This window comes from Lynx canadensis, chromosome C1, assembly GCF_007474595.2.
Source record: "Lynx canadensis isolate LIC74 chromosome C1, mLynCan4.pri.v2, whole genome shotgun sequence".
In the NCBI taxonomy this organism is placed as follows: Eukaryota; Metazoa; Chordata; class Mammalia; order Carnivora; family Felidae; genus Lynx; species Lynx canadensis.
Window position 1 is genome coordinate 189,337,203 of NC_044310.1, and position 19,329 is coordinate 189,356,531.

Here is a 19,329-nt window from a genome sequence, read left to right on the forward strand (position 1 = left end):
TAAACCCTATCTCCAGGGAAGATTATTTTTTATGGAATATCTAGTGGGTCTAAAACACTTTGGGAAATTTTGGGAAATTAAGGCTCAGACAACTTTCAAAAGTAGTTTTCTGAACATTTTGATCCTGGTGAGTATCAGGAAATAGAGAAGAGGTTTGGGCTAATGCTGAGGATTGATCTTCACCAGAGGAAGGGAAAGGGAAAGTGGGTCACTGACCCAAAGATCGGAGAGAATGGTCTCAAGAGGAACTAGGCTCTCATGCCAACTTCAGCTCCATTTTGGGACATGGACTGCAGGTTGCTAATTCTCTACTAGATTTTACAGCCCATAAGAATAAATTCACATGGTTATTAAGCCTTCATCAAAGCTGCTCAATGACTTCCCAGCTTACCCTAGAACCGAAGAGCCTGGGTTGGGATGATTCTCAGAGGTCATCTAAGAATCTACACCAATGTCCCTTTAATTCAGATATTGTTTTATATCCTGATGAATGATCATCCTGCCTTTGCTTACCGTACCCAGTGCTATTGTCTGTTTTTTGAGGAGGCAGCTCATCTCATTGTTGGATAGCTCTGGTTATTAATACAAAGAATGCTTTCTAAGTTGAATTCTTCCACCCTATCTTTTACCTGTTGGGCCTCATTACACCCTCAGAGCCTTCATGGATGTCTTATATGCTATAGGGAATTACTTCATTTTTTGAACCTTACTTCTACAAAACCAGGGCAGTAATAACTACTCTGGTTATTCTGGTTACTCTGTGAGGAGTAATGAGATAATATACATTATTCATCTGGCATGGTAGCTGGTATAGTAGACATTCAATATATTTTAGTTTCTTCTCCCTCTATGGACATAATCGACTTTCAAATAGTCATTATTAGGTGTCCATGTTTTCTCTCTGTAATAAAATATTTCCTTGTTTATTCACTTACCCATTCATTCATTCATTCATTCATGTGTTCATTTTACAAATATTCGTTGAACAGCTACTTTATGAAAGCCCCAATGTAGGCACTGAAGGTACAGTGGGGAGCAGAACAGAAAGTGCTCCTCCTTATCCTAGTCTCATGGGCGTCTTAAGACAGGCAAATAAATGATATTAATTGAGTGCTGTAAGTTCTGTACCAGGTGTGTCATGGAGAAGGAAGGAAGAACTTTTCCAGGTTGGAGAGTGTATTAATTTTTTAAGGTTTTAACAAATTACCACATAAACTTTGCGGCTTAAAACAACAGAAACGGATTCTTTCATAGTTCTGGAGGCTAGAAATCCAGCTGGGCTGCTCTCCTTCTAGGGATCATAAGGGAGAATCAGTTCTTTGTTATCTTCCAGCTTCTGGCAACTGCCCTGGCATTCCTGGGTTTGTGGCTACATCACTCCAACACCTTCCTTCATCGTCATGTGGCTGGGTCCTCTGTGTTATCTCCCTTTGTCTCTCTTATAAGGACACTTGTATGCCCACATGGACAATCTAAGGTAATATTCTTATCATCATAAGATCCTTAATTACATCTGCAAAGACCCTTTTTCCAAATAAGGAAATTCCAGGGATTAGGACATAATATCTTTGGGTGGCCATTATTCAACCTACTATGGAGGGGTAAGGATGAAGGAAGGCTTCTTAGAATAAAGCAATGTCTAAACCAAGACATAAAAGATAAGTAGAAGTTCTTCAAATGGGGAGATGCCAAGAGTGGTCCAAAAGGTTCCACAAAGAAGAAACTGTGTGGTAAAGGCCTAGAAGTGACAGGGGATGGTGATTCTGAGAATGTGAGTGGAGTGTGGTTATAACTGGAGAACACAGTAGATGTGCATGCATATTTGGAGGAAGGCTGGAGAGAGGAGGGGTAATAGGGGAGTCTGAAGACATAAAAACACTCGGTAGAGGGGCCTTGATGGCCGTGCTTAAGTTTTTGGATTTTGTCAATGTAATGGAGATCCTAGAAGGGGTTTAAGAAGTCTTCTCGCATGATCATATTTGTGCCAGCCTCTGGAGGAGAGGTGAGTGGCATGAACAGATGCTGCCGCAGACATTGCTGCCCCTTCTATCATGATTCCAGACGCACCACAATCCTTGTTCAGAAATCAGACCTCATTTACCACTGTTGTTGTTGTTCCTACTCATCCTTGAAAGAGGTGAAGTGACAGGGTCACAGAATACTAAGACAGTCCACTATTATTTGGTTTCCAAAAAGCCATGGGATTCTAAGCTTAACTGTAGAAGAGAAGCTTACTCAAAGATTCCATAAATGACACTTCTCTATGTCTATGTCAGCCCCTTGCCAGCATCATACCAAAGACAGGGGTGAGAAGCAGGGGTGGAGAGAAGGCTACTCAATGAGACAAACAAAATAGGAACTTCCCAGTATGTTTTCTGCCCTTTTTCATCGGAAGTATGGTCTAAGTGAACACACACACACACACACTCACTCACTCACTCAAAGGCATATGTAAAATTGGAGTTAGGTTAAAATTTTATTAGAGGACCTTGGGAAGGATCCTTCTGTCACAAGTCTGTCTCAAATGCTTGGTTGTTCTCAAAACCAGTAGAGGTGTTAAGCCTGGGTGTTTCTGTTGAATTATATACATTGGCCTGTCTTATGGCTAAGAATCCATAAGTACCAAATTCTTTACTTTAGATCGCTTGGACCTAGAAGCAGACCTTTATATATTCCTCTCAAAATAGGGCAGGGTTTCCATAGGGTGGGGGTTACAAATATTGAGAAAAAGTGAAAATATGCTTGTAATATGCTGTAGTTTGGCAAAATGGTGATTCTCATACTGGGATCTCTCCACTCCATTGCAGACAAATCACCTTGGATCATTTTTAAGTGTGCAGATTCTCATGACTCACTTCAGTCAAATGAATTCAGATTTCTAGGGGAAGGGCTCAGGAGTGTGAATTTTTAACAAGGTCTTCAGGAAAGTATAATGCTCACAAAAGCTTGAGAACACCTCTATGAAAGCTCAAGGAAAAGGAGAAACAAAGGAATGAGCAATAGTCCTGATGAAGAAGGAGGGAGGAAAGGCCACCTGTCAGTGAGCTCAGACAGAAAAGGAATCCGTTATGTAAATTTTAGTATAAATGTGTGGGGGATAAGCTTAGGAATCCCCCGGGCCTACACCAATGGGTTAACAAGGCACAAAGAAACACAAAGTCCTAAAATGCTCACACCCGAGTTTGGGTAACCAGATTGGCACTCCAAGAATAGGTAGGCACCAAGGTGCCAAGAATAGGGAAGTGCAAAGGCACCCCAAAATAGGGAGGGGGTGCTGAACCCCCAAAAATATATAGAGAGAGGCAAAGGCCTGAAATAGAATAGGCGCAAAGGTGCCCAATACATAGGAATAACAAGATTAGATACTTAGGGTGAAAGCACCCCAAGTTTAGTACTACAGCAGAAAGCTGCTTTCATAGGAGAATAGGGCCAGGGCAGTAAATTGGTGAACTGGACTTTGGACCACTGCACTGCAGGCAAAGCAGCCCAGAGCAGAGATGGTTAACAAAAGAAAAGGTGTCTTGTTAACCCTGAGGTTATTCCCCCTGTCTGCCTCATCCCCTAGGCTGGCAAAGATAAACAGGCACGGCGCCTCCTGTCTGCTGTTAACAGCCATCTACCCATCTGCCCAGCGCCTGGAATTTGTTTTATATTGACCCAAACCCCAAACACTGTATATCTTCAAAATCCCCTTTTCCCCCCTCACATCCACAAGTTAATGTCCCTAGTTTCTTTGTCTCTTTGTACATGTCCATCACGTTTGCAAGCCTTCTGATCTGAATAAATACAGGGCAAGGACCCTTATTTGGGGTTCTTGTCTTTTCCCCAGACATTAGCCATCTCCCTTTTTAATCCTGTGTCTGCTCTTTTGCTAGACAAAAGAGAACTTTAGACTTAGAGTCTACGACATAAATGACCATCATAAAATACAGCAAATAATGCTGTAGATGAATATATGTTGACACAAAAATATGTTTATAATATACTGTCAAATGCAAAATAGTATGCATGGGTTAATTCCATTTAATATGTATAAATGCATAGAAAAATATCACAAATCCAATCATCTTAAGAATATTGAGTTAACAGTGGTGAGCAAGACTAATAGAGTCCTTTGTCCACAGTCTAGTATGTATACATCTATCATAGTGTTAGCATACTATTTATTGGGATATAGGAATTTCTAGTTTATATGTGGTTATCATGCATTGTTTTTATAATAAAAATGAATATACATTGCCTTGATTTTATAAATCATGTTCTAGGCTGGTACATAAATTTTTAACAGAGTGTTTTTCTGCCCTCATCTTCTTTCAGTTTTTCTTCTTCTTTTTTTCAATCATGATCTACTCTTTCTTTTTTATATCTGACTTATCAGCCATATTCCAGAAGCTTTATGTGAAGAAAAATCAAGTTCATTTCATTTATTGCCCACATACTATGTATGTGGATATAAATATCTGGTTGCATAAGTATTATTTATGACATCTTTCCTATAGTCTCTTCTTCTCTACGGTGCTTTTTTTTTTTTTTTCTAGCTCAGACTACCTGCTACACAAATGAGTAATAATTCTTGATAAAGAGGGTAGGAGTCAGGGGCGATACATCTCAGTGTATTTCAGGTAGGTCTGTAGAGTGTGAGCACTCCCTCCAGTTTTATGTTCAACTTGAACTAGACCCTCTTCTAGGACTAAACAAGGCTGGACAGGAACTAACAGTAATCAAGTGACTTTAGCAGGGAAACACCTTCAACTCAACTGTCCTGGCTGGGAGGGGCCATAGAGAAAAGGGGAGAAAGAGGAATTATGTCAGGCAGACCTTCTTCCTTCCCCTTCCCACCTGACATGACTTGGTTTAAAGATTCTCTTTTGTTTCATAGACATAGTATCAAAAATCCTGAATTTTACAAGCTATAGAAAGACTGAATAGGTGCATTTCTTTTCAATTAAACTTTATTGGAGCCTGAAACCTGAGGAAGCCTATTGGACAAAAATTCAGTTACTCCAGATGATACAAATCAAGAAATGAAAAACACATTTTCTTTCCTTTTTCCTTCTTTCTGGCTTAGCAAAACCCCTGAAATTCTAGGTTACCATGTTGTAATATGTTTTCAACATATTTTCAGCTCACAAATAAATGCCTTTGATTGCTTTTCTTCCAGTAGACCCAGTTCCTCCTGCATTTCTAATGCTAAGTCAAGCATATAATAAGTTTTAGGTTTCTTCTGGACCCGTGTGAGGGCTTAAAACTGTGGGACAATGTAGGTGGAAAGGGGGTGGTGTTTCTTCTTGGAGCCTCCCTCCCATACTCCATGCTCACTGTTCTGGGAATGAGAGAGAACATTGCTGAGATGTTTTCTGTGTGACCAGGTTGTGTGCATGTATGTGTTCACGGGAGTTACAACTTCACTTCAGGGTTGCTTTCACCTGTAAAAAGATTGTGATGTGGGCATCTTAAGAATATCGTTCTATTATTGTTGAATTCATTTCTCAGTCCAAACTATTGAAAGTCCCTTTCCGTGGACATCTGGAACCCATTTGGGATCTTCTCCTTATGCATATTGGAGGCTCAGCAAGTGCGTCAACTCTAATGCACTTTGGAAACTGCAAATTCATGAGAGCAGCTGTGATCCTTAATAACATTCCTTCCAGCTTCCTAGTGAAAGTAGGGCTGTGTCCAGACCAAGATGGAAAGTTCTGATTTGGCATCCACATGCTTTTTCAATTTGACATTCCAGATCTAGATTTTTAAGAAGTCTAGGTGCATGACTGTTAGAATACTTGTTGTGATTTTTGATACCTGTATGGAACCTCCAAATCATGTGAACTCAGACTAATTACTCTTTTGGAAAGGTTTGATTGTTGCCATTGACAAGCCACCATAATGGAGGTCAGCCTGATAGGGTGGATGGACACCTGAATGTGCTGATTGATCAAAGAAAAGAAATGCAAAGAGGACATAAAAGGAGGAAAAAAAAAGAATATAAAGGTATGTTACTTTACCCCCCTCTCCTCTCAGAGATAATCTTGAAGCATTTTATGTGTTCATTACATATACACTCGTCATTCGAAATGCTGATGACATTAAGACAAAAGTGATATGATCTCTGCCTTTAAGGAATAGAATATGGGGAGAAGACCTGAAAATTATGAAAGCCAGTGGAGCATTGTGGATGCTGATAGAAGTATCTATAAGGTACAGCAGTGGCAAAAGCAATGGTAAATCTATTGGGGTAGAAATAAGGGAGGAGGGAAAATGTATTCATGGGAAAAGTAGGCACTTGCCAGGCTAATGAAAAGGTAGGGCAGCCCAGGCAGAAGGGGGTCACATAAGGAAAATCAAAGTTTCAAAGATTCTGGTAGGTTCAGTGGATTCTTCAGACCAAAGAGCAGGGTGCAAAAGGACAGAAGATTCAAGAGCAGGCAGCAACTTCAGAGAAGTGGATTCTCCATCCTCCTGGCCATTCTGGGCAAAATTATTGAACATTTCCCAGACACCAGCACCCCAGGTTGCTGTTGCTCTTTAATCAGTTAATGCTCAGTTTTATGACCAAAAACTAACTAAAAAAACAGATTAAAATAATGCAAAAATGTTCACATTTATGAAATTAGCAGATATAGCAAGAAAAAAGCTAGAAGTGCCAGAAAAGCTGCAGGATTTGTATCTTTACGATGGGAATACAAAGCAATACATTTGGTTAGGACTTTATATACGTATATCAAACGCCATAAAGTTTGTTGACTCAAGATCCCGTTCCTGGCAATTAATCTTAAAGAATAAAACTAACCTGTAATTTTAAGACAAAATCTAGGATTTAGTTTTTTTTGCTTAAGTTTAGGAACATGAATGACTGTTACATCACCCTTGAAGTGGAGATCATAAAAATTATGTCTTGCTATTTGTGGGAAGTTTCAAGGAAGCCTACACGTGAGTGCATGGAGTTTGAATCAGAACTACCTGCGTGGAAATAAGTAACCCAGACCAAGGAAATAACATTAAAAGTAGTCTTTCTCTGGTAAAACACTTAAGATTCAGCAGAAGCAAATGAGAAACTGCTTGATGGGGACGTCTTCGCGCCTGAAAACCCTGGGATGCCAATAGTAAAAAATTTCAGTGAAGATGATGAGCTCATGTAAAACAAACAAACAAAAAATCACACAATTCTAGGCTTCAAGACCTTCAACTACAAGGAGCATAATTGATGAAGGTTCTTACATTCTGTACTCTGAATCTATCACTCTTCCTAAAGCCATGCTTCCCAAGGGCAACTCCCGGCCGATGACTGAGTGTGGCAGAGATACTGGGGCAGGCCACTTCTTGAAAGACACAGGACCTTTGATAGCTCTCTTTAGAGTGCAGATTTCCCAGAGGTTTTTCTGAACCCCCACCCCCCTTCAGACTATGGAACCATTGGGAAAGCATCCATTCAGCCTTCCTTCCCTCCCTTCTTTACTCATGGTTAAGGTTGCGTAATAGTCTGATGGTTCTCCCAGCATTCTCCAGCTCCTAAGTTGTATTAATGGCCTGCAGGAAGATATAGGCAGACTGAGGACTGTTAGGAAGCACTATTGCTAAGTGTGAGAGTCAGAGAATTTCTGTGGTAGCTCTCAAAGAGGCCTTTATCCCTTGCAGTAGAGGAACAGATATAGCTAAGAGGCAGACTGAGACCTAATCATTAGAGTCTCAGAGCCAGAGACATTTGAATGTTCAGCCAAGGCAGGTCTATTCAGGGATCTGGTGTGGAAATGTACAATACTGAAATGTGGGATAAAGATATCTGGATGATGCCTCAAGGATGTTGACTCTGCAACTTTCCCAAACCTCTGGGCTTGTGAGGTGGCCCACCTTCCCTAATAAGGGCTAGTAGTTCTATGGTGCTGGAATATGCTGTAGAAACATCACCTCCATTACAGATGCCACCTTCAGGACCACCCTCATCTCCTCTCCTTTGGGTTAAGCCATTAACTAGGATTAAGCCCCAGTGTACTATGGCTGAGGTTATGCTGGGCCTGGTAAGTAAAGAGACTCAATAGCCAAAGAACTGCAATAATTAGTCACCATATATTTGCAGGAGTCAGGAGAATTCTCCTGGGATTGGATTTTGAGGAGCCTTGATAAAGGGGCTGGAATATAAGCTGGGATAAGATAGAATTAATTGACTTAAGAGCACTTTCTTGAGGCAGGGGATTTAATACCCTACTGAAGTTGTTAAGGGATGTGGCAAACTCACTGCTGGGGTGCCTCTTAGAAGACTGGATAATGCAGTGCCCCAAACTCATGAAGTAGAAATACCTGAGTTGCCCTGGCACATGGAAAGGAAGGAATAAAAAAAAAAACAGGAGGTCGGCATGCTGGAATGGATATATTCTATGAGACCAGAAGAACCATCAGAGGATGCTATTCCATCAGAGAGGCCAGAGAATAGCCAAGGCTATGATATGCTGGGAGAGGGGCATCAACATCTCAGTGGTTGCCTCCTCTGTATACCAGAGATTATGGTAAAAGAGGGAGTCACAGTGCTGGGGTTATTGACATACTTAGGGGTGATGGAGCCCTGGAAAGCTATGCAACTGCAAGAAAAACAAAGGCAACAGCGGAGGATCAGGAAACTGAGGAAAATTACCGCCATAAAAGGTCACAATCCCTTGCTCAATTCCTCAAATGATCTAATTTTCAGATCTGGAACCTGCTGACTGAAGAGGTGACCAGGTGCTTAGGAAGATGGACCCATTAGCACCATGGCAAGAATATACTAGGACAATTCCTTCAGTTCTTTCCTTGAGAGACTAGGACCACTTACTCAAATGGGGGAAGGGGAATAACCAGACATATTGAGAATTAATGGGCACAGAGTCTGAGATGACATCAATATTTGGAGTCCCAAAGTGTCATCATGGCATCCTTTGTTAGAGTGAGAGCCTATGGAAGCCAAGGGATAAATAGAATCCTGGAGGATTGCAAAATTGGAGTTGATATACTTGGAAATTGGAGAAACCCTCCATAGGGGATTTATGGTCTGTGGAATGAGTTATCTTTGGAAGGCCATGTAGAAATCTTAAAATTTCCCAACCTTCTTCTTCCCCATCCAAGATAGTAGACCCCGAAAATATTATATCTTGGGGTGAAGGAATGGTGGAGATTAGTGCCATCATGAAAGATATAACGAATGCAGATCTAAATGTCTCCATTTAATTCACCAGTCTAGCCCCTTCAGAAACTGGATGGATTCCAATAGTTCTATAGACTACTATGGCAGTAGCAGCCCCAAGTACAGCTGCAGTACCAGATAAGGAGTCATTCCTAGAGCAGACTGTAAGGGCTGAGGCTCAAGGTAGGCAGCCATTGTTTTGATAAACACATTCTTTTTCATTCTAATTAGAAAAGAGGGTCGGTGGGGCGCCTGGGTGGCGCAGTCGGTTAAGCCTCCGACTTCAGCCAGGTCACGATCTCGCGGTCCGGGAGTTCGAGCCCCGCGTCGGGCTCTGGGCTGATGGCTCGGAGCCTGGAGCCTGTTTCCGATTCTGTGTCTCCCTCTCTCTCTGCCCCTCCCCCGTTCATGCTGTGTGTCTCTCTCTGTCCCCCCCAAAAAAAAATAAATAAATAAATAAACGTTGAAAAAAAAATTAAAAAAAAAAAAAGAAAAGAGGGTCGGAAACAGTTTGCATTCTCATGGGGTGGAAAATAATATTCACTTGCAATTTAGCCTCAGTTCTATGTTTTTCTCACCCTCTGATATGGTATAGTCTGAAGAGGCCTTGACTACCTGGGCATCCCACAAAACATCACACTGATTTATTTCATAGATGACATCATGATATCATGATGACATCATGACAGGTTGAACAAGAGGTGACTAGTATGCAGGCCTTTGGTAAACCATGTATGCTCTAGTGGGTATGAAGATTCAGGGTCAGGCACTTCAGTGAAGATTTTAGGGGTCCAGTACTCAGGGGCATGCTGGAATAGCTCCTTGAAAGCGAAAGACAAATTGCTGTATCTTGTATTTTCTATCACACGAACACAAAAGAAAATGAAAAAAAGAAAGAAAGAAAGGAACAGCATTTGGTAGGACTCTTTGAGTTCTAGAGGCAACTCACCCCACATCTAGGGATATTGCTCTTACCCCTGTATCAGGGATATGGAAAGCTGCTAGCTTCGAGTGCAGTTCAGTGCAGAGAAGTATACTATATCACATCTAGAATGTGGTGCAATCGGCCCTGCCACTTGTGTCATATCACTCAGGAGACCCTGTGGTGGAGAAGGGATCACTGGTGGAAAAAGATGCAGTATGGAGTTTATTCCACACTCTAGCAGGAGAACCATAATGCAGACCTCTGGGATTCTGAAGTAAGGCCATGGCATTTGCAGCATTACCTTTTGAAAAATAGAGAAATAGTTCTTGGCTTGTTACTGGACCCAAACAGACATAGGACAGTTTACCGTGGGACTCTAAGTGACTGTGCATCTGGAACGGCCAACAATGAGCAGGGTTCTACTAGAGCCACCAGATTATAAAGTCACATGGCCCCAAATCAGTCTATTACAAGATGGAAATGGTATATCTGGGATTGAGCCTAAGAAGAGCTGGAGGCCATGAGTAAGCTGCATGATCAGATGGCTCAGATCCCATGTCATCCACCACGTTCATACCAGTGCCTCTCTCCCAGCTTGTACCTATTGCCAAATGAGTTGCTTATGGGTGGCTCTGCCTGTACTTGCGTGCAAGCTGAATGTTGACAGTGGCTGCTTTATAGCTTCATTTAGTATGGCCCTGGAAGACAGTGGGGGGAAAGAATCTTTCCAGTGGACCGATCTGTGAGCTTTCCTTCATCTTGTGGAAAGTAAAGTGGCCTAAAGTGGGAATATGGATCCTGGCAGGTGGCCGATGGCCTGGACATCTGATAAAGGACTTAGAAAAAAAGGATTGGGAGATTGGAGAAAAGGAAGTCTGGGGTAGAGTCTTGAGGCTAAACATTTGGAAGTGGGCACAAAGCACAAAATTTTGTTTCATACATTAATGCCCATCAGAAAGCATTCACCATGGAAGAAGAGGCACTGAACAACTAAGAGGATACAATTATTTGGGCAGTTGACATTAGCCAGCCTTCATCATTGGTGGAAGAAATGGAGGCAACATATTCGTCCAGTAGTATGGACTTCTTACCAGTGTAGATAGCTAATGCTATCTATGAATGTCCAAATTATTAGCAACACCATGCCTCCCATATGGCACTATTCCTTTAGAAGACCAACTGGCTACTTGGGGGCAAGTTGACCACATTGAAACTTTTCCATCCCAGACAGGCCAGAGGTTCATTCTCACAGGAACAGATACCTGTTCTTAGGAAGACTTGCTTTATCTGCCTGTAAAGCTTCCTATCAACACTACTATCCAGGGACTTCTAGCATGCCTGATCTACATGCAGAGTATTCATTCTGAATATCATGTGACCAGGGAATCCACTTCACATCGAAGGAGGTGTTGGAATGTACTCAGGTCCATTGGTTGTATCACATATTGTACCCAGACGCTGTCAGCCTCATAGACTGTGGTAATGTCCTTTGAAAGCAACAGAAGTGCCAGCTTGGAAAAAACACTCTGGGAGGATGGAGTGACTTCCTTTAGTATGCAATGCATTTACTAAATCAGAGCCTCCTATTTGGTGCTGTGTACCCAGTAGAAAGGGAACATGAGTCAAAGAATGAAGGGGTGGAAGAGGAAGTGAGCCCATTTACCACCACTCCCATTGACCCATTAGAAGATTTTGTGCTTTCGGTCTCTGCTACTGATGAGGAACACTTTCTTGCTAGAAGACACAGAAAGACTCCCCAAGAACTACAGATTATGGCTGCCATGAGGATGCCTTGGAGTCCTCTGTCCCAGGATCAGCAGGCAAAAAGAAATTTCACCACACTGGTAGAGGTAATTGACAATGATCACAGGAGGAGATAAGGCTGCTTCTACACAATGGGACAGGGAGGATTACATGTGGCACACAGATGATCTACTTGGATGTTTCCTGGTACTCTTGACCTATTTTAACTATGAACAAACATGTGTAGCTACCCAGAACTGTGAAGGATATGATTTTCAAGGGCTCAGATAATCAGAAATGAAGGTTTGGGTCACATCAGGAGGTAACTCACCCAGGTCTACTGAAGTGATAGCTAAGAATGTGGGGAAGGCATTTAGAATGAAGACTGGGGGAGGATGAGGAGGAAGACTCGTTATGGTCTTGAGGTCAATTGCAATGATGAGGGTTGTTGTTCATCCATTAACTTCCCTCTTTTGAGTTTTCCCTCAGGAAGAAAGGCTCATAGGAAAAGTGGAAGAGAAGCTGCCTGAACCTAAGTGGAAAAGTGGATCCATGTGGCACAAGGGGTGGATTATGAAAATAAACCTCACAAATCCCCTACTGTAAGGAGGGTAATGGACCAAAGACCCAAGCTGGGGCACTCTGACATCCATAGCCCTGTTTATACTGAGGCATTGCCTCCCATGGGCTGCTCCTAGCCAATAACTCTGAGTGGCAAAAATTCTAAAGCAAGCCTGTTCCAGATGGTTCACCTTGGCTCAAGGACCACTGACACTCTTGCCAAACCTCTCCTAGACTGTATAGGGGTCTAGCATGTTTCCACCCAACCTTCCCTCCCACTCTCCTTCCGTTAGGGGCCAGCTTTGCATAAATATCTGATGGTTCTTCCAGCTTTCCCCATCTCCCTCCCCATTTTCTTTCATAGATACTTCTCCTAATAAGACCTTTGCATGCTTAATCCCATTTTGGTAAAAAGTGTCAATAGTTCTGAAGTTGAGAAACTTTGGCTTACAGAGATAATAACAGCAGGAGCTGAGTATCAATATTAGCTCAACTACTTTGTGATTCCCTGGAGATAGAGCTCCTGAGGATTGGGCCAGATGGCAGATGCTGCACCAAGAAAAATGATATTTCTGAGAAGCAGTTGGACTAAGATTAACAGTATTCTGCTTCCAAGGGGTTTGGTCAGAACTGACTTTCTCTGAGAAACCATGGTCTTAACAACCCTTGTCCACTCTGGCTTCCCTCCTTCCTTCCTCCCTTTCTTCTTTCGTTGTTTCATTCCTTAATCCCCATACCCCTTCTCTCTTCTCTTTCTTTTTCTCCCCTTCTCTCTTTTCTGGCCCCAGTGACTTTTTGTCTCTTGCCTTAATATTGTATAGTTAGTAAATGACAATGATTACTCAATAGTTCCATCATGAAAACACAATTCTCATGCAAGCAGTTTACAATGACTTTTAGTTTGAAATTTCTCATGGTTCGGTTTCGGATAAAAGGTGAATGTTCTTGGAAAGTTTGAACTTAATCAGAAAAGTTATTTTAGAATTATGATCTTAGGGTAATTGCTGGGCTTTTAGATCTGGAAATATTTTCTTACCAGTTATTGTCCACTGATTGCAAGGAAATTTGGGTTAATAAATTTATCACTTAATAATTTTTTCCTCCTCTTCAGTTCTTACGCATTTGCACATATTCAGTTTCACTTCTACGGTTAGCACTGCACCCCCAAATTAAAGCCGATTTTAGTCCAACGTCAGGTTCTAACTGGGTCAGGTTTGCTAAGAATCAAGCCCACTTTTGTCAATTCTTTTCATAAAATTGGTCTGGGTTTCAAGAACATAATGAAACCAGAATGTGGGGGAGTTTAGAATATAGTCTGGTCTCAATTCGTCTGCTCTTTGAAAACCACGGTCTGGTTTCAACCCAACTAAACTTGGATAGTTTAATTTAAAAAAAGTAGTGACTAGAAAATCCCATCAATCCATGGAGCACAATAGCACTCTTCTAAGGACACTAAACCCAGAAGAAAAGGAAGCATGGAAGTTTTCTTGTTAGGTTTGCCAATAAAGTGATAGATATTCTAAAATAATGTTTCAGAATTTATAAGTGATAGCCTCTTCAGAAAGTGATCTTGGGTATGCAGTCAGCCCTATTTATGTCTCATATCTCTATATTGATCAGTTTTCTTCATCTGTGTTCCCAAATGTCTTGCCTCACCTGCAGGCCCTGTTTTTCCTAACTGAAGTTTTAAGGGTTTTAAAATTCTCAGTTCTTCACTGAATGAGGCTTGCATTAGTCACTATCCAAGACTTAGATCCAATGAAGTTCTGACCATGGGACTGTCACTTTGGAAAATGGCCACTGGGCTCCTGCCATACTCAGGTAAGACTTAGATTTCCTCTAAGTCCCTTTGTCTGCATCTCAGAGGACGGAGTTTCTGCTTTGAGACTTTTGAGTGTCTTGCTCTGTCTTGCCCTTCCTCTGGGGCCAGAAACCCTGACCTGATCTCCATCTTTGTATCTTGGAGCCTGGGGCTCATCAGTATGTGGACAGGCTTTCTGAATAAAGAAGTATCAGGCTACTAGCTGCCTGGAGTCCTACTTTTTGTGCTCTACTCACTGTGTACAATCTCTTTTCTGTGGGCTCCAGTGCTGTTACTTAAATTGTGCCCTGCGAAGGTTTGGCATAACTCACCATCTAGTCCCCCGGGGCCTGAAGTTCAGCTGCAGTTCTGCAGTAGTGATGGCTCATGAGAGAATCAGCTTTCCTCCCCATGTTACACTTGCTTTTTGTGGCCATGGAGTAGGGTCATGACTCCCACTCGAATCTAAGATGTTCATCCCTGTTCTAGTGCTGCCACCATTACTGAAAATGTTCTTGGTATTTGAAGGCCTGTATATAGCACAATCCTTCCAACATCTTCAAAGGTAACACTTATTTATATGAATAATAATTTGATATTCCTTCCCACCGACAACAATTTCCTCATTATCTGAGGGATGTTGGTGGTTAAAACACCAAGATATGACCATACAGTAATAAGACACTGCATTTTTCCCCCTCCATAAAAATGAGAATAATTCCAAAAGTGGCATCCCAGGGATTTTCTGAACAATGACAGTATCACTGGAAAAATATAACCTTCCAAGACGACATATTTGAAGGGCTGCAGTCATTCGAGTTTACAATTTTAGATAAAGCGATTGAACCTTTTATCACTGAAAGTTTTTGTTTTGTTTTGCTTTTTAACTATAATGAGTTGTGGGAAGCCAGTCAGCCTTACATTTCCTTGGAATTCTCTTTGTGACATAGTGGAGCATCGCCTTGAATGTAGGGCCCCAAGAAGAACTTCTCTTTCTCTTGCTTCCTTCTGCCAGGGAAGAGGCTGGCATGGTTAGGAGCCTTCAACTGGACTCCCATAGCACATCAAAAGATACTTTTAAGTAGGAATTCTGACATAGAGGAATTGGCCAGATAATTTTAAAAATGCTTAAGGTTAGTTCTTGAATTTTCTGTCTTTGTATGCTAAGTATCGTGTCTAATTTATATTACTGAATATCTGATTCTGACAGATTTTCCCCATGACACCTGAAGTCCATGTTCAACTGAGAGTGATCTGTTTGAATGACCTGCATGGTATGTCTTGAATGATTTCTGTCAAGTTGGAAACCAAGGACATACACTTAGAGAGTGCAAAGTCTGCAGATGATATGAAGCCAGGCCTAACCATCTGCCTGTGAGGATCACTTTCTCTTTTTCACAATCAGAGGGCAAGAGATGGACCTTAAAGTTCTGATTCCCATATTCAGGATCTCAGTATATTAGGGCCTGGATAACTTAGACTACTTCCTCTTCTAAAATTTACCGCACTAATGTCTTTCTCCTATACTGGTCACACAATCCATTTATTTGCATGTCCAATTAACCATATCCAACACATTACTTACATTTGGGAAAAGGAGTGTGTTTCTGAACGTATACGATGTTCTAGGAAAATTAACACAAGAAGTGCTTTCAGAGTATTGTGATGCCAATGCGGTCACAAAAGTAGAGAAGCTGATGCTACAATACGTTGTGCTGGTGAAATTGCTTCTTTGGTTGATATTTCAGAAACCAGAGTTCTTGTATAAACTCATCTTATATTTCAAATGTCTGCATGAATCTTCTTTCAATTTTTTTCCCCCAAAATAGGAATGTTCAAGCTCTGATGAACGGGTATATACTTAGTGTTCTATAAACAATAAAGACTTTAATTTATATGGCTTGTAATATCTTATTTTTCTAGTCACAAATAATACATATACATTCAGAAAGATGGAAAATAGAGGTAAGATAAGAGAATAAAAATTCTATAATCACTGGTAGCATGTTGCTGTATATAATTCTGCATGTATTTTCACTTTATTTTTACAAAATGAATCATATTCTAAATACAGTTTTCTAACCTGCTTTTTCCATTTACATATCATGAAGGGAAAATATGCTTTTAATTAAAAATTATTTAGGGCTGAAAGTTAGAGTTTCTTTCTAATTGAGCCTCCTCATTTTCACAGATGAGAAAATTAAACTAGCGAGATTATATAATTAAACTGATTTCCATTTAGGTAGCATTAGAACCACATCTATAATTCAAAACTCTTAAATCCCATGTCACCATTTTATGCATTTTACTCCTTATTTGCTACAACCAACCCTGAAACAATAAATCAGAGTTAGAGAGTGTGAGAAAATCATATCTTCCCCTGATATGTTTTAGCTGGGCTAAATGTTTGCTGGAAAACACAGTGGTAAAGGTCAATTGTCTCAGAATTTATTGAAAATATCTTATAGAAAACAATTTGTAGATTTTACTAATTAGTTTTCAATCTTTAAAGCTTCAAATTGAAATCCGGGTACTGGAACAACAGGGCTTGAGGCAGTGAATCTAGGTGACATCCCAAACTGCTAGAAGTCTATAAAAAATTATTGTCTAACCAGTGTCATAGAAATATGGCTAAATCTAAGTAAGAGTTTCCTGACTTTTAAGTTGGTGACTTAAAAAAAAAAACAAAACATTTATGCTGCAGCAATTTGAGTTAAAGACTTTTAAAACCGGTTCTATGAGTCTTATCAATCACAATCATTTTATTTGCTAAATTTAGTACTAGAATGACATTATCTGCACATTCTTTGTATAAAAACATCTAGCAGAGCATCTTTTTAGGGGCTTTGTGATTTCAAGAGGTTTTTGGAATTTTATGAAAGTTCCACCCACAATCAAAACAAATGTTCTCTTATGGTTGATTAATTCTGTCAGATGGGTCGGAATTGATATTTCTTTGAATATATGCAAATTATCCTTCATTTAAAGTTTCTGCTTTGTCTTTTTTTTTTCTCTGCTCCATTTGCTTCTCATTTCTCTTATTCTTTCTTCTCATTTTCCTCTTTACTTCCATTCTCTTAAATTAAAAAATCTTGTGGATTTCCCTTCCAGTTTATTTTTTTGATATAGGAGATATTGAAGTCCTTGAATATATTCAGATTTACAAAGGACATTCACTTACATAGACAGTTTATGATGCTAATTAAAAGAAGGCCTGCATATCTAGACAGAGTCAGATGATTTGCAAGTAATTTGTTTTCTCAAATAAAAACGGTGGTTCCAAGTGGTAAGAAAAAAAATTGCATTTGCTCAATATATTTATCACCACAAACTTGGTTCCTGAATTTGTCTTACAAATCAGGATAGTAAATTCCAGTAGCAAAGATTTAATTTTGAAAAATCATAACTTCCTTTAACTTTCTTGTATCATCATGAATTAAAAATTTCTAACAACCTCATATGTTCTTCAGTACACATCGTCTATCTTATCCAAAAGGTAAAATGCAGGGGATACAGTTGACTGATGTTTCTTGACCTGCTTATGTTTTGGGAGGACAGGAAACAAATGTTTGTGGTATATTCTACTTGTCAGTATTTTTTAACCAGATAACACAAATGACCAGAACTGCAAAGTTTGCATGTAGGGTAAGAACTGTATGTGATCAGACTGAACTCAAATAATGTTGAGAAATAACAAAAATGATAAGCAATGGATTCCTCAGGATTTTAAAGTCAGTGTCATTTCTGTAACAGGATTCTCTTAGATGGGCATGGAAGCTGGGCTCTATGTATGTGCCAGACAAAGACTGCAGACCCTGGGTTTTCATTTCAGTGCATTACTCTTACTGCCTTCAGCAGGCCCTGATGTGCTCATGTAAGTGCAATTATTCAGTTTCCTGCTCATGGATGAAGCTCTGGGACAGAGATTTTCCTCTTAGAGCATAATCCATGGTATGGGGCCTGCTAAGGAAAGCTGCTAAATGCAACCAGCTGCTCTCAAATTATATTCTCCTAAAACATGCTTGAATCATATAGTTCACTGAGCCAAAATTTCCTACATGGCCTCTCTCCATCTCATTTAGTTATTCCACAACTGAGTAACCTGTTAGAAAACTGTGCCCAGGGAAAGGCAAAGCCAAATGATCCATATCTCAGATTCTTGCTGGTTATGATTCAGTGTGATGTGTGGTCAGAATTGTAGATGATGAGGAAAAACAAGAACGTTTCTCCCTTGCCTCAGCCAGTTAATGATGCATTTACCACTTCATTCTTTTTATACTTGGAGTATAGTCAACTTGGCTATAGATTTTGTCTAGATTACATTCAGAGAAGAGCAAAACGTATGGTCAACACATATCGTAAGACCAGTGGTATGCTTTCTAAGATGGTTAATGCCAATTGAATCCATCATCATAACCATATTGTATATGTATATATGTGTGGTAAAGGACACATAAAATTACCATTTTAAACATTTAAAAGTATATAATTCAGTGGTATTTAATACATTCATTATGTTGTGCAACCATCACCACTATCTAATTCAAGAATGTTTTCATCACCCCCAAAAGAAATCCTGTACCATCAAATAGCCACTTTCCATTCCCACCTCCCCACAATACCTGGCAGTCAATGGTCTGCTTTCTGTCTCTAAGGACTTGCCTATTCTGGGTATTTCATATAAATGGACCAGACAATATGTGGCCTTTTGTGTCTGGCTTCTTTCACACAGCATGATGTTTTCAAGGTTTATCCATATTCAAGCATGTGTCAGTACTTCATTTCTTTTTATGGCTGTATAATATTCTATTGAGTGGATGTAGCACATTTTCTTTATCCATTTGTTAGTTGATGGTCACTTGGGTTGTTTCCATCTTTTGTCTGTTGTTTTTGGTATTGCCGTAAGACCATAATTTTCAATTTTTACTCAAAATCTGACTTGCTGATTTGTGTTTGTCAGTACCTAAAACCTATGAGGAAGTTTGTTGGGGCTGGGCTTCAAGTTGTAAACTTGCAGGAAATTAAAACCAGAAGTCATGTTAATTTAAGAGGTCTTGGGAAGATGGTGGATGGTAGTGAAGGCATAGTGAGAAGAGACTTTAAGTTAAGGACTTTGGGGCCTCATTTTGGTTCTGCCACCAATAGGCTATG

General features: G+C 40.3%; 1 long non-coding RNA gene across 1 annotated transcript; it reads left to right on the top strand.

Annotated features, from left to right (window-relative positions):
• Positions 1–11,972: 11,972 nt before the first annotated feature.
• LOC115521470 lies at positions 11,973–18,083 on the top strand. Its single transcript, XR_003971074.1, has 3 exons — positions 11,973–14,198; positions 15,389–15,452; positions 17,932–18,083. It is a non-coding gene; the product is annotated as an uncharacterized LOC115521470 (long non-coding RNA).
• Positions 18,084–19,329: the final 1,246 nt, after the last annotated feature.